The sequence below is a fragment of the Carlito syrichta genome, unplaced genomic scaffold (genome assembly GCF_000164805.1).
Source record: "Carlito syrichta isolate Samal-C Ts95f unplaced genomic scaffold, Tarsius_syrichta-2.0.1 Scaffold99499, whole genome shotgun sequence".
NCBI lineage: Eukaryota > Metazoa > Chordata > Mammalia > Primates > Tarsiidae > Carlito > Carlito syrichta.
The window spans coordinates 37,427-50,426 of record NW_007043595.1 but is presented as its reverse complement, the minus strand read 5'-3'; positions in this window follow the sequence as shown (position 1 = coordinate 50,426).

Genomic DNA, 13,000 nt, shown 5'->3' with positions numbered 1-13,000 from the left:
AACGCTCCAGGTGTGGAATAGAAAACGCATGCTTTATCCCAAGGCACAGCCTTTGAACTTCTCAGCAGAGCACAACACACAGGAAAAAGAAAAAGAAAAATACAGAGAGTGAAACATACAACCCGTGTGTTGCAAAAAAAGAATGCAAAGGCTGTGGGAGAGGCCGGCTTGGGCAACCGGTTCGTTGAAGGACGCTTAGTGAGGAGGATGCTGGTCTTGAGACTTGGGGGGGTCCCTGTTGCGCTTTCCTGCAAAGGCCACCACGTGAGGGTTAGAAAGGCCACTTTTGTCCTGCTGTAGATAATCACCACTCCATCTATGCATGAATCCTTGAGGAATTGAAGCAATTATTTGTCCTAAAATCACCCCAGCAGCAATGCCTCCGAGGACCGTGGCTGCTAGCTCTCAGCCACTCTTCCCGAGACCCCCTGGGCTGGAGTGACTTTTACAGGGAGCCACGACTTGCCGCTGGGCCATGGCGTGGTCTTGGGAGCCATCTCCCAGCTCCCAGGGACCGCTCTGCATTTTGGCGCCTTCACCCGCGTCATGGAGACGTGGTCGTGTCCGTCTCCTAGGGTGCCGGGACGGGCACACGACATCACCAGCTTACCACGACGTCCAGTCGGACTTCTCCCCTTCCCCCCAAATCCGTTCTCTCCCGGCCACGCAGGGCTTCCGCCGCCCAGACTGATTCTCAGAGTCACTCTGGGTCCCTCTCCTCCCCTCGCACCCCGCGTCGAATCCGTCAGCAAATTATGTGGGCTCCGGCTTCGAAACACACGCAGATCCTCTCTGCTCCCACCCTCATCGCAGTCACCCTGCTGTGGCCCTGGCAGTTTCAGCCGTCCGCCCTCTCCAGTCACGCAGCTCCAAGCCACGAGGCTGGGCTTGCGGCTGCTTTGGGGACTTTGCTCTTTCTCCTCCTCCTCCTCCTCCTGGAGTGCCGTGTCCCCAGACACCTGCCTGCTCACACTGTCTCATCCTGCAGCCTGCTCCAAGGCCGCCTCCTCGGGAAGGCCATCCTGACCCCGCTCCCCACACCAGCCACTTGCTGGCCACCCCGCTTCGGCATCCCTTGGTATCCGTGGTGTGTATTCACCACTAACACACTGTGTCGTTTCCTTTTTTGTTTTTCCGCTGACCTGCTTTTCCCTCTAGAACAACAGTTCTCGGCCGTGGAACATTTCTGTCAGTGTCTGTGGACATTTGAGGCGGTAATAACTGGGATGGGTGCCCCAGGCAACTAGTGGGTACAGGCAGGGATGCCCAGAAGAGTGTGCTGTGAATTATCCCCTGAAGAACCACTCACAGGGGATGTCAGCAGAGCAGAGGCCGAGAAATCCCGATCTGGATCACGATCCCCGCGGGGCGAGGGTTCCTGCCCCTGTTTTGGTCACTGCTACATCTCCAGCACCCAGAGCAGGGCTTGATAGCAGAGATTCCTGGGACGTGTTGAACGGAGACTGACACAGGCTCCGCAGGGGGGAGATATTGGCTGTCATTATTATTCTTTCTTACAGGTTTGTGTTGTCCTGTGTCCAAATCAGACATCTGGGGTCCTTGCACTCAAGGGAGTCTTGATGCTGTCGGATAAATAAATGAGGGAACGGATACTGTCCTGGGCCGTATGACAGAGTGGGAGGCGTGTTGAACTCGCAGCCAGAGACTCCTGGCTGAGGCCCAGGTGGGCCGTTGTGAGCTGTGTGGCTCTGGCAGCTCACATAACCTCTCTGAGATTGTGTTTACTCATTTGTCAAGTTGGAATAAAGTTTGTTTTCTTTTTTATCTGGCAAGCTGGCGGGATAAGCAAATATGATGACGTGTCGAAATGCTCGCAAGCACGAATGCCTTTCAGTTATTGTCATTGCGTGGTGGCTCCTGAGAAACGGAGAAGCCGATTAATTTTTCCCTGGTGATAACCTCGCACTGGTCACGAGGCGTCTGCTATTCGTGCTCCCGGTGAGTCTCTGTTTCTGCCATCCGGCACTCCTCCTTAAACAGGTATCTTGAGAGAAGGGAAGACCAGGCGGCCCCTTAAAATACATTGCACATCTCACATGCATTCACCGAGCAGCTCTTGCATTTAGAATTCAGACAGTATGTTCGCAATAGCACTAATAAATTTCCTGTCTTGAGTAATGCTTCTCATACATATGCCGAAGGAAAATAATGAAAGCAAAACTCAATAAAATAGAGATCATAAAAGGAAGGGCTGTAAATCAAGGACATGAACTTCCAGCCTCAAGGCCCCCTTGAGTGCAAGGACCCCAGATGCTTGATTTGGACACGTGGATTCTTGCAATATGGCCTTGCTTTTCTTCTGAACGAAACAGCAAATGGCACCTGGCCGTAGATGCAATCATGTGGGCAGATGTGTGCCTTGGAGAGCAGAAATCACCAACGTGCACTTCCTTCATCGTTCAGGAAGCTGTTAGGGGCAAAGCTCCAGGGAGTGCCTTCCGCCCTGCTGGCAATGAAGGTTCTGCCCTGACAGCTCGCCCCTGGGCCTTTGGCTGAAGGTTTGCCACATCAAAGAGGGAGTGGCTGGCCTGGCCTGCCACCTGAGGCAGGGCGCTTTGTTCCAGAACATGGTTCATAGTTTCACCTTTCTGGCTCAGTGGGGATTAAGCCTGAAAGAGCCTTTGGAGACGTTGATAACAAACAAATGTAAATATTATTTACCTAGCAACATAATTCACATTTTTTTTTCTTCCCCTCTTTTTCTTTGGCTCCTTCATGGGGTCACTTTTCTTTCCTTGAGTCATCAGTTCCTTCATTTATTTTATGCATCCAGCGATTATTTATTGAATTCCTACTTGTACTGGGCAGTGTTCTAAGACCCAAGAATTTTGTGCGAAACCAAACAGACCATTACCCTGCCCTCATAAAACTTATAACCCAGGCCGGGTTCGGTGGCTCAACCTGTAATCCCAGCGTTTTGGGAGGCCGAGGGTCCCCGGGCAACTTGGTAAGACCTCATCTCTACAATAAATCGAAAGTGAGCCGGGCGTGGTAGCGCACACCTGTAGTTCCAGCTACTTGGAAGGCTGATGCGGAAGGATATCCGGAGCCCGGCAGGTCGAGGCTGCGGTGGCCGGGAGCGGCCACTGCGCTCCAGTCTGGATGACAGAGTGAGAGTCCAACTCAAACAAACAAACAAAAAAACGTATAACCCAGAGACATCACACTACATGCACAGGAATAAACAGTGTACTTTCAGGATGTAATCAGCACTCCCAAGGGAGATCATGATGTGGCAGAGCTGCTTCTCACCTCGGAGGAGGGCTGTGGGAAGGACCAGTCAGGAAAGGCGATGTTCGTGAGAAGAGAGCCAGGTTATGGCCCACTGGGAGGGCACGCAGAGAGCGGGGACTGTGAGCTCAGAGGGTCTGAGGGAGGAGCAAGTGATCAGAAAGCTGCCAAGCAAGAGGAGCAGATGGAGTGAACAGGGCAGGGATGGGGTGAGGTCAAGGAGGGGCAGGCCGCTCTGGGTGAGTCTGAGGGCTGGGCTGTGGGTGAATTTGGGTATTACCGTTTCAGAGGAATGGGAAGTGACTGAACTGTTTTAAGTAGAGTAGGATGCTCTGATGTACCTTATGAGAAGAGCCTCCTGGCTGCTTGGAGAGAATGGATTATTGAGGGAGGAAAGGGAGAGCAGAGAGACGGTGATACTTTCATACCAGTGCAGCGAGAGAGGATGGCTTGGAGCAGGTGGTGGCCAAGGAGACAGGATCATGGCTCTGAGATATGCTTTGAAGAAGAAAAGTAGGCCTTTAGCTGGGCTCGGTGGCTCAGCCTGTCATCCCGTGCCTTTAGGAGGCTGAGGTGAGTAGATGGCCTGAGCCCGCGGGTTCGAGACCCGCCTGGGCAGCGAGACCTCATCTCTACAATAAATCCAAAAATCAGCCGGGCGTGGTAGCGCGTGCCTGTAATTCCGGCTACTCGGAAGGCTGAGGCGGAAGGATCGCCGGAGCCCAGCAGGTCAAGGCTGCGGAAGCCGGCAGCGGCCACTGCCCTCCAGTCTGAGCGACAGTGAGACTCCAACTCAAAAAAAAAAGAAAAAGGAAAGTAGGCCTTACTGATGGCATAGTCATAAACTCCAATGGGAAAGGTGAACTCAAGTATGTCTCCTGGGTTTGGGGCTTAAACAATGGGCACAGAGATGTGGAAGATTGGGAAGGAAATAGGTTTGAGGCATATATGTACGCCATTAATAATTCTGCCTTGGATGTGTGAGGTTCAGATAGATGCCTGTCAGACATCTAGGTGGGTATGTCAGGTTGGTAGTTAAATAAAAGTCTTGAGTTTCAGGGAGCGGTCAGGACCAGAAATGAAGACTTGGGATACATTAGCATGTAGATGGTATTCTAAGCCACAGAGCTGATGTGATACGGAGGCAGAGAGCAGACAAGGCCCAAGAGCACTCCAGCATTTAGAGGGTGATGGAGATAGCAGAGTTGTCAGAAGAAGGAGAAGCAGGAAAGGGTTATCACGGATGGTGTCAGCAGAATATGTCTTAAAGAGGAAAGCGTCTGAATGTGTCAAAAGCTGCTAAAATGTGTTAGAACTAAACGCAAAGGCCTATGGGAACACCAAGACTAAGCTGCTTCTAGGGTGTGTGAAACCCTTGGAAAATATTTGTCATGGGGACCCCATCTATATCAGTAACGTGATTTAAAATGTATTAGGGTATGATGATTTATTGATAAAGATTTAGAATAATGGGTAAGAAGGCGTGCATACATATTCACTTGTCTGCCAATTAGTGCATTTATAGATTCTTCCTCCTGTGATCAGTGTGAGCATATCATCCCAAATCAGGGCATTGGGAAAATTGGGAGGCCCAAGTAACTCATGCTTCCATGACCAGATTCTGTGCTGGTCAGAGGGTGTGGTCACTATCCAGGCTTTCCTGAACGCACCCTTGCTCTGAGGCCCTGGATCCCTGAGGCACCTGGTAGACCACGTGGTTGGGACGGAGGAGCGCGCCACCAAGGCCTTGTTTTGCAACGTGTCAGCTTCCTAGAAGGAGTTGGACCCCCCATCTCGCCCCCGGCTTTTCTGGCTACCAGGAGGGTCTGGCCTCTAAGCCACCTGAGATCTAAGAACTGACAGGGCCTGATGTTTATTAGAATGCCAGAGGCAGACAGAGAGCAAAGCAAAGTTTTGAAAGAGCATGCAGTGTCAATAAGAGTGCAGGCATTTGCCACAGTTCCGCTCTCCAGCTCAGTGCAGGGAAAGTGGATAATACATTCCAGTTCTTAGCTTCTCCCTGAGGAAGAGAAGGAAGTGGACCACTCATCTAGCCTTCCGCGTTTTCTAACTGCTACTTGAAGAACTGACTTCTAGCTCACTTGTCTTGGGACACAGATGGGAATTGGCCTACTCTAGTCTCCTGGAGACCACTAAGAACAAGCACAGCAATCTGGACAAATCCAAAGGTTTGAGAAGCACCCTGAATCTCTGGCTAGGCTGTGAAGAAGCTTGTCTGTGAATATTGGGAGAGGTAGTTGTTTTATCTAATGCACAGAAACCAACACAAAGAGTCGAGGAAAATGAAGAAAGAAGAGAATGTGTTCTAAACAAAAGAACAAGACACATCTCTAGAAACTGACCCAAATAGAATGGAGATATGTGAATTGCCTGACAAAAAAATTTCAAAATACCTGCCATAAAGATGTTCACCAAGGTCAGGAGTGCAATGCATGAAAAAGAGACAGAAAATATTTAAGAATACCAAACAGAAACCATAGAGCTAAAGAATTCAAGGACAAAACTGAAAAATTTGATAGAGGGATTCAGTGGGCACAGAGATATGGAAGGCTGGGAAAGAAATAGGCTTGAAGCACATATGTATGCAGTCAATAATTCTGTGTTTGATATGTGAGGGTCAGATGCCTGTTAGGCATATAAGTGGATATGTCAGGTTGGTGGTTAAATGAAAGTCTTGAGTTTCAGGGAGAGGTCAGGACCAGAAATTAAGACCTGGGATACATTGGCACGTAGATGGTATTCTAAGCCACAGAGTTGACAAGATAGCAGACTACATCAACTGGAAAAAAGGATCAGTGGCTTGAGGACAAGTCATTGGAAATAATCTAGTTATAGGAACTAAAAGAAAAAGAGCAAAGAGAGTTTAAAGGACTTGTGGAATGCCATCAAGTGAACCAATATATGCATTATGGCATACTCAGACAAAGAAGAAAGAAAGAAAGAAAGAGGGCAGGAAGATTATTCAAAGAAATAATGGCTGGACACGTCCCAAACCTGAGGAAAGACATAGGCATCCAGATCCAGGAAGCCCAGAGTACAGGAAATAAGATGACTCCAAAGAGATCCACAATGAAACACAGTATAATCAAATTATCAAAAGTTAAAGACAATAAGAGAATTTTGAAAGCAACAAGAGAAAAATGGCCTGTTACCTCTAAGTGAACCTTGAGATAATCAATGACTTTTTCAGAAGAAATCTTGCAGAACAGAAGGGAGTGAAAGGATAAATTCAGCCAGGCTCGGTAGCTCAGCTTGTAATCCCGCGTTTGGGAAGCTGAAGTGAGTGGATTGCCTGAGCCTGCGGGTTCAAGACCCTCCTAGGCAACTTGGCGAGACCTCATCTCTACAATAAAGAAAAAATCAGCCGGGCTTGGTAGCATGCGCCTGTAGTTCCAGCTACTTGGAAGGCTGAGGCGGAAGGATCGCCGGAGTCCAGCAGATTGAGGCTGTGGTGGCCGCAGGAGCGGCCACTGCACTCCAGTCTGGGTGACAGAGTGAGACTCCAACTCAAAAAAAAAAAAAAAAAAAGAAAGGATAAATTCAAAGTGCTGCAAGAAATAAAACCTCCTACCAAGGCTACTCTATATGGCAAATCTGTCATTTAAAAATGAAGGGAAGATAAAGAAAAACAGAAGCTGAGGGAGTTTATCCCCATTGGAACTACCTTATAAGAAATGCTGACCGGGCATGGTGGCTCAAGCCTGTAATCCCAATACTTTGGGAGGCCAAGGTGAGAGGATTGCCTGAGCCCACAGGTTTGTGACCAGCCTAGGCAAATTGGCAAGACCTCATCTCTATAATAAATCAAAAAATTAATAAGTTGTGGTAATGTGCACCTGTGGTTCCTCCTACTTGGAAGGCTGGGGCGGAAGGATCGCCTGAACCCAGCAGGTTGACGCTGGGGTGGCTGTGAGTATGCCACTGCACTCCAGCCTGGGTGACGGAGTGAGACTCCAACTAAAAAAAAAATGCTAAAGGTAGTTCTTTTAGTTGAAATGAAAGAACACAAAACAGAAATGTGAGAGCATAAGAAAGTATAGAATTCATTAGTAAAGGTAAATATTTAGACAGAATCAGAATGCTGAGTTACTATAGTAATGTTGGATAAATCACTTATAATTCAAGTAGAAAAGTCAAAAGACAAAAGTATTACAAACAGATATAACTAAATTATGTGAGTAAATACACAATTTAAACAGATGTAAATTGTGACATCAACAACATATAGTCTGGGAGAGGAAAGGTAAGAGTACAGAGTACTTGTATGCAGGTGAGGTTAAGTTGCTATCAGTTTAAAATGAACTGTCATAACTCTAAGATATTTTGTGCAAAGCAACCACAAAGACAATTGCAACCACAAAGAAAATATCTGTGGAAGTTACACAAGATAAAAGAGCAAGGAAACAAAACCTATCAGTACCACAAAACAAAACAAAGCAAAACAAAACAAAACCAAAAGCCCACAAGGGAAGACAGCAAGAGAGAAAAAGAGGAACAAAATAACTATAGAACAAATAGAAGATGGCTAACAAAATGGCAATAGTAAATCTCTTCCTATCAATAATTACTTTAAATGTAAATGGATCAAACTACACAATAAAAAGAGTGGCTGAATGAAATGGAGACCAAGATCCAAGTATACGCTGCCTACGAGAAACATTTTAGACAAAAAACGCACATAGGCTGAAAATGAAGGGAGGAATGAACAAATAAGGATATTCCACACAAGTGGTAACCAAGAGAAAGCAAGAATGGTTATAGTTCTGTCAGACAGAATTGACTTTAAGTCACAAACTGTCCCTAGAGACAAAAACGGTCACTTTATAATGAGAAGAGGATCAACTTAAAAGAAAGCTGTAGCAGTTGTATATATATGTGCACCCAATTTCAGAGCACATACGTATTAATATAGAAAGTAAATATTAATAGATATGAAAGTAGAAATCGACAGCAATACAATAGTAGTAGGAAACTTCAGCAACCCACTTTCAATCACAGATAGGACATCCAGACAAAATCAGTAAAGAAACAGCAGACTTCAACAACACTGTAGACCAAATAAACTTAACAGACACACGCAGAACTTTGCACCCAACATCAGAGTAAACACATTCTTCCTGTGTGCACATCGTACATTCTACAGAATAGATCACGTGTCAGGTAAAAAAACACGTCTTGACAAACTTGAGATCAAAATCATGCCAAGTGTCTTTTCAAACCATGATGAAATGAATTTAGAAATTATAACAGAAAGAAAACAGAAAAATTGACAAATTCATGGAAACTGAGCAACACTTTTGAACAACCCTGGATCAAAGATGAAATCAAAAGAAAAATTTTTAAATGTCTTAAAACAATCGAAAAAGAAAGCACAACATACCAAAACTTGTGGTGTGCAGCAAAAACAGTACTAAATGGCAAGCTTACAGTGATAAATGCCTAACCTGAAAAAGGGAAAAGATCTCAAATAATTAATCTAATATTATACTTCAAGGAACTAGAAAAAGAACAAACTAAGCTCAAAGTTAGCCGAAGGAAAGAATGAATAAAGATCAGAGCAAAAATAGATCAAGTAGAGAATAGAAAATCAATAGAAAAATAATCAACACAATTAAGAGTTGGATTTTAAATAGATAAATAAAATAAAAAATTGATTAGCTAGACAAAAAAGGGACAAGACTCAAACAAACAAACAAAAAACATTACAATGAATGCCTCAGAAATAAAATGGATCATAAGGTACTGTTATGAATAATTATATGCCAACTAATTAGACAACATAGGAAAAATGGAAAAATTTCTAGTAATATGCAATATACCAAGACTGAATCAAGAAGAAATAGGGTTGGGTTTGGTGGCTCAGCCTGTAATCCCAGCACTTTGGGAGGCCGAGGCAAGTGGATTGCCTGAGCCCACAGGTTCGAGACCCGCCCAGGTAACTTGGTGAAACCTCATCTCTACGATACATCAAAACCTAGCCGAACGTGGTAGTGCATGCCTGTAATTCTGGCTACTTGGAAGGCTGAGGCGGAAGGATCGCCGGAGCCCAGCAGGTGGAGGCTGCGGAAGCCAGGAGCATGCCACTGCACTCCAGTCTGGGCAACAGATTGAGACTCCAACTCAAAAAAAAAGAAAAAATAGAAAATCTGAACCAATCAATAACAAATAAGGAGATTAAAGCAATAACCAAAAACCTTCTAACAAAGAAAATTTCAGCACAAGATGGTTGGGTAAATTTAACAAACAAAAAGTTAATATTAATTCACCTTAAAATCTCTGAAAAAATAGAAATCTATTTATTTCTTTTATGTCATCTAATAGAAGATGAGGGAACACTTTCAAACTCATTTTACAAGTCCAGCATCACGCTGATAACAAAGTCAAATACACCATAAGAAAAAAAATCCACAGGCTAATATTTCTGATAAATATAGGAGCAAAAATTCTTAATAAGATTCTAGCAAGCCAAATCCAACAGCACATCAAAAAGTTGATACACCATGACCAAGTGAGATTTATCCCTGGGATGCAAGTTTGGTTCAATACATGCAAATCAATAAATGTGATACACCACATTAACAGAATAAAAGATAAAAACCACATGACCACCTCAATAGATGCAGAAAGTACTTGACAAAATTCAACATTCATTCACGATAAAAACTCTAAACAAAAATAGGTGTAGAAAGAGCTTACCTCAATTCAATAAAGTCCATTTGTAAAAACTCACAGCTAATCCATAATTAATGGGGGAAGAATGGAAAGCTTTTCCTTTAATGTGTGGAACCATGTTCGTTCAACATAGTAGTAGAAGTTCTAGCTAGAGCAATTAGATAAAGAAAAAGAAATAAAAGCATTCAAAATTTTTTAAAAAGTAAAATTGTCTCTTTTTGCAGATGATATGATCCGGCATGTAGAAAACCCTGAAGATTCTATTAAAAAGTTAGAACCAGTAAATAAATTCAACAAATTTGCAAGACTCAAAATCAATATATTAAAATCAGTAGATTTCTTTACACTAAAAGTAAAATATCTGAAAAGGTAATCAAGAAACAATCCCAATTACAATAGCATCAAAAAGAACAAAATACTTGAGAATAAATTTAACCAAGGAGGTAAAACAACCTGTACAATTAAAACTGTAAAACATTGGTGCAAGAAATTGAAGAAGACAGCAGGGCTTGGTGGCTCAGCCTGTAATCCCGCACCTTTGGGAGGCTGAGGTGAGTGGATTGCCTGAGCCTTCGCGTTCGAGTCCCGCCTGGGCAGCGAGACCTCGTCTCTACAATAAATCAAAAAATCAGCCGGGTGTGGTAGCGCACACCTGTAATTTTAGCTACTCGGAAGGCTGAGGCGGAAGGATCGCCGGAGCCCAGCAGGTCGAGACTGCAGTGGCCGGGAGCGGCCACTGCATTCCAGTCTGGGCGACTGAGTGAGACTCTGACTCAAGAAAACCAAAAAAAAGAAATTGAAGAAGACACAAATAAGTGGAATTATATTCCATCTTCATAGATTGGAAGAATTAATATTGTTGAAATATCTGTACACTCAAAGTGACCTGCAGATTCAATGCAATTCCTATCAAAATTCCAATGACATTTTTTACAGAAATAGAAAAAAACAATCCTACAATGTGTAGACTTTGAATAGCCAAAACAATCTTGAGAAAGAAGAACAAAGTTTGAGACGTCACACTTTTTAATTTTAAACTGTATTTTATGCTATAACAATCTAAACATTATGGTAGTGGAATAAAAACAGACAAGTAGGCCAATAGATCAAAAATAGAAAGTCCAGAAATGAACCTGCAAATATACAGTCAACTAATTTTTTTTTTTGAATTGGAGTCTCACTCCATTGCCCAGGCCAAAATCCAGGGACAGGCTCACAGCCACCCTAGCGTCGACCTGCTGGGCTCCAGCAATCCTCCCTCAGCCTTTCAAGTAGCGGTAACCACAGGCACATGCTACCATGCCTGGCTAATTTTTTATTTATTGTAGTGATGAGGTCTCGCTGAGTTGCCCAGGCTGGTCTCGGACCCGTGGGCTCAGGCAATCCACTCACCTTGGCCTCCCAAAGTGCTGGGATTATAGGCTGAGCTACCAGGCCTGGCCCAGTCAACTAATTTTTAACAAGGGTGCCAAGAATACAAACGGGGTGAGGACAGTTGCTTAAATAAATGCTGCTGGGAAAACTGGACATCCACATGCAAAATAATGAACTTAGTCTTTTATCTTACTCCACATACAAAAATTAACTCAAAATGGGTTAAGGACTGAAATATTAGACCTGAAATCATAAAACTCCTAGAAGAAAACATAGGGAAGAATCTCCTTAACACTGGTCTTGGCAGTGATCTTTTGATATGCCACCAAAACCACAGGCAACAAATGCAGAGATTAGATTAAACTAAACAGCTCTGTATAGCAAAGGAAACAATCAATAACATGAAAAGGCAGCAAAGCCTACAGAATGGGAGAAGAAATTTGCAAACCACATATCAGTAAAGAGCCTTAGTATTCAAAATATATAGAAAACTCATATAACTCAATAGCCAATAAATAATAATAATAATAATGTGAGTAAAAAATGAGCAAAGGGCTTGAACAGATATTTTTCCAAAGAGGATGCATATACAAATGGGCAATACATATATGAAAAGGTGCTCAACATCACTGTCATCAGGAAAATGCAAACCAAAACTAGAATGAGATATCATCTCATATGTATTAGCATGAATATTATTTAAAAAGACCAGAGATAACAAATGTTGTGCGGAGAAAAGGGTACACTTATGCATCATTGGCGGGAATGTAAATTGGTGCAAGTATTATGGAAAACAGTATGGAGGTTCCTCATGAAGAAAAGGTTTAACCTCAAACCATAAGAACCTTAGAAAAGGAAGGACATACCCTCATGGAAATTGGAACTGGCATTCAATTCCTGAACAAAACCCGAAACCCACAGGCCATAAGAGAGAAGACAGACAAGTGGGACCTCATTAAACTGACAAGCATCTGCAAGGCCAAAGAAACCATCAAGAGAGCGGGGAGACAGCCTACAGACTAGGAAAAAGTATTTGCCAACACCAGGTCTGACAAAGGCCTAACATCTTGGATCTTCAAGGAACTCAAACGTGCTGAAAAGAAAAAAACCAAACAACCCCATTATAAAATGGGCAAAAGATACGAACAGACACTTCTCAAAGGAAGACATCCGAGCAGCCAACAGACACATGAAGAAACGATAAACCTCACTAATCATTAAGGAGATGCAAATCAAAACCACACTAAGATACCACCTAACTCCAGTCAGAATGGCAATTATCAACAACTCAAAAAATAACAGTTGCTGGAGAGGGTGTGGCGAAAAGGGAACATTTCTGCATTGTTGGTGGGAGTGCAAACTGGTGCAACCTCTGTGGAAAACAGTGTGGCGATTCCTAAAAGCTCTAAATATCAACCTTGCCTATGACTCTGCAATCCCCCTACTGGGAATATACCCTGAAGAGCTCAAGTCACTCTATAAAAAAGATACCTGCACACGCATGTTTATTGCAGCATTGTTCACAATAGTAAGAACCTGGACCCAACCATGCTTTCCGTCAAAAGAGGACTGGATTTTTAAAATGTGGTACATATACACGATGGAATACTACGCAGCCATAAAAAAGAACAAAATCATGAATTTTGCAGCAACTTGGATGGAACTAGAGTCTATAATACTG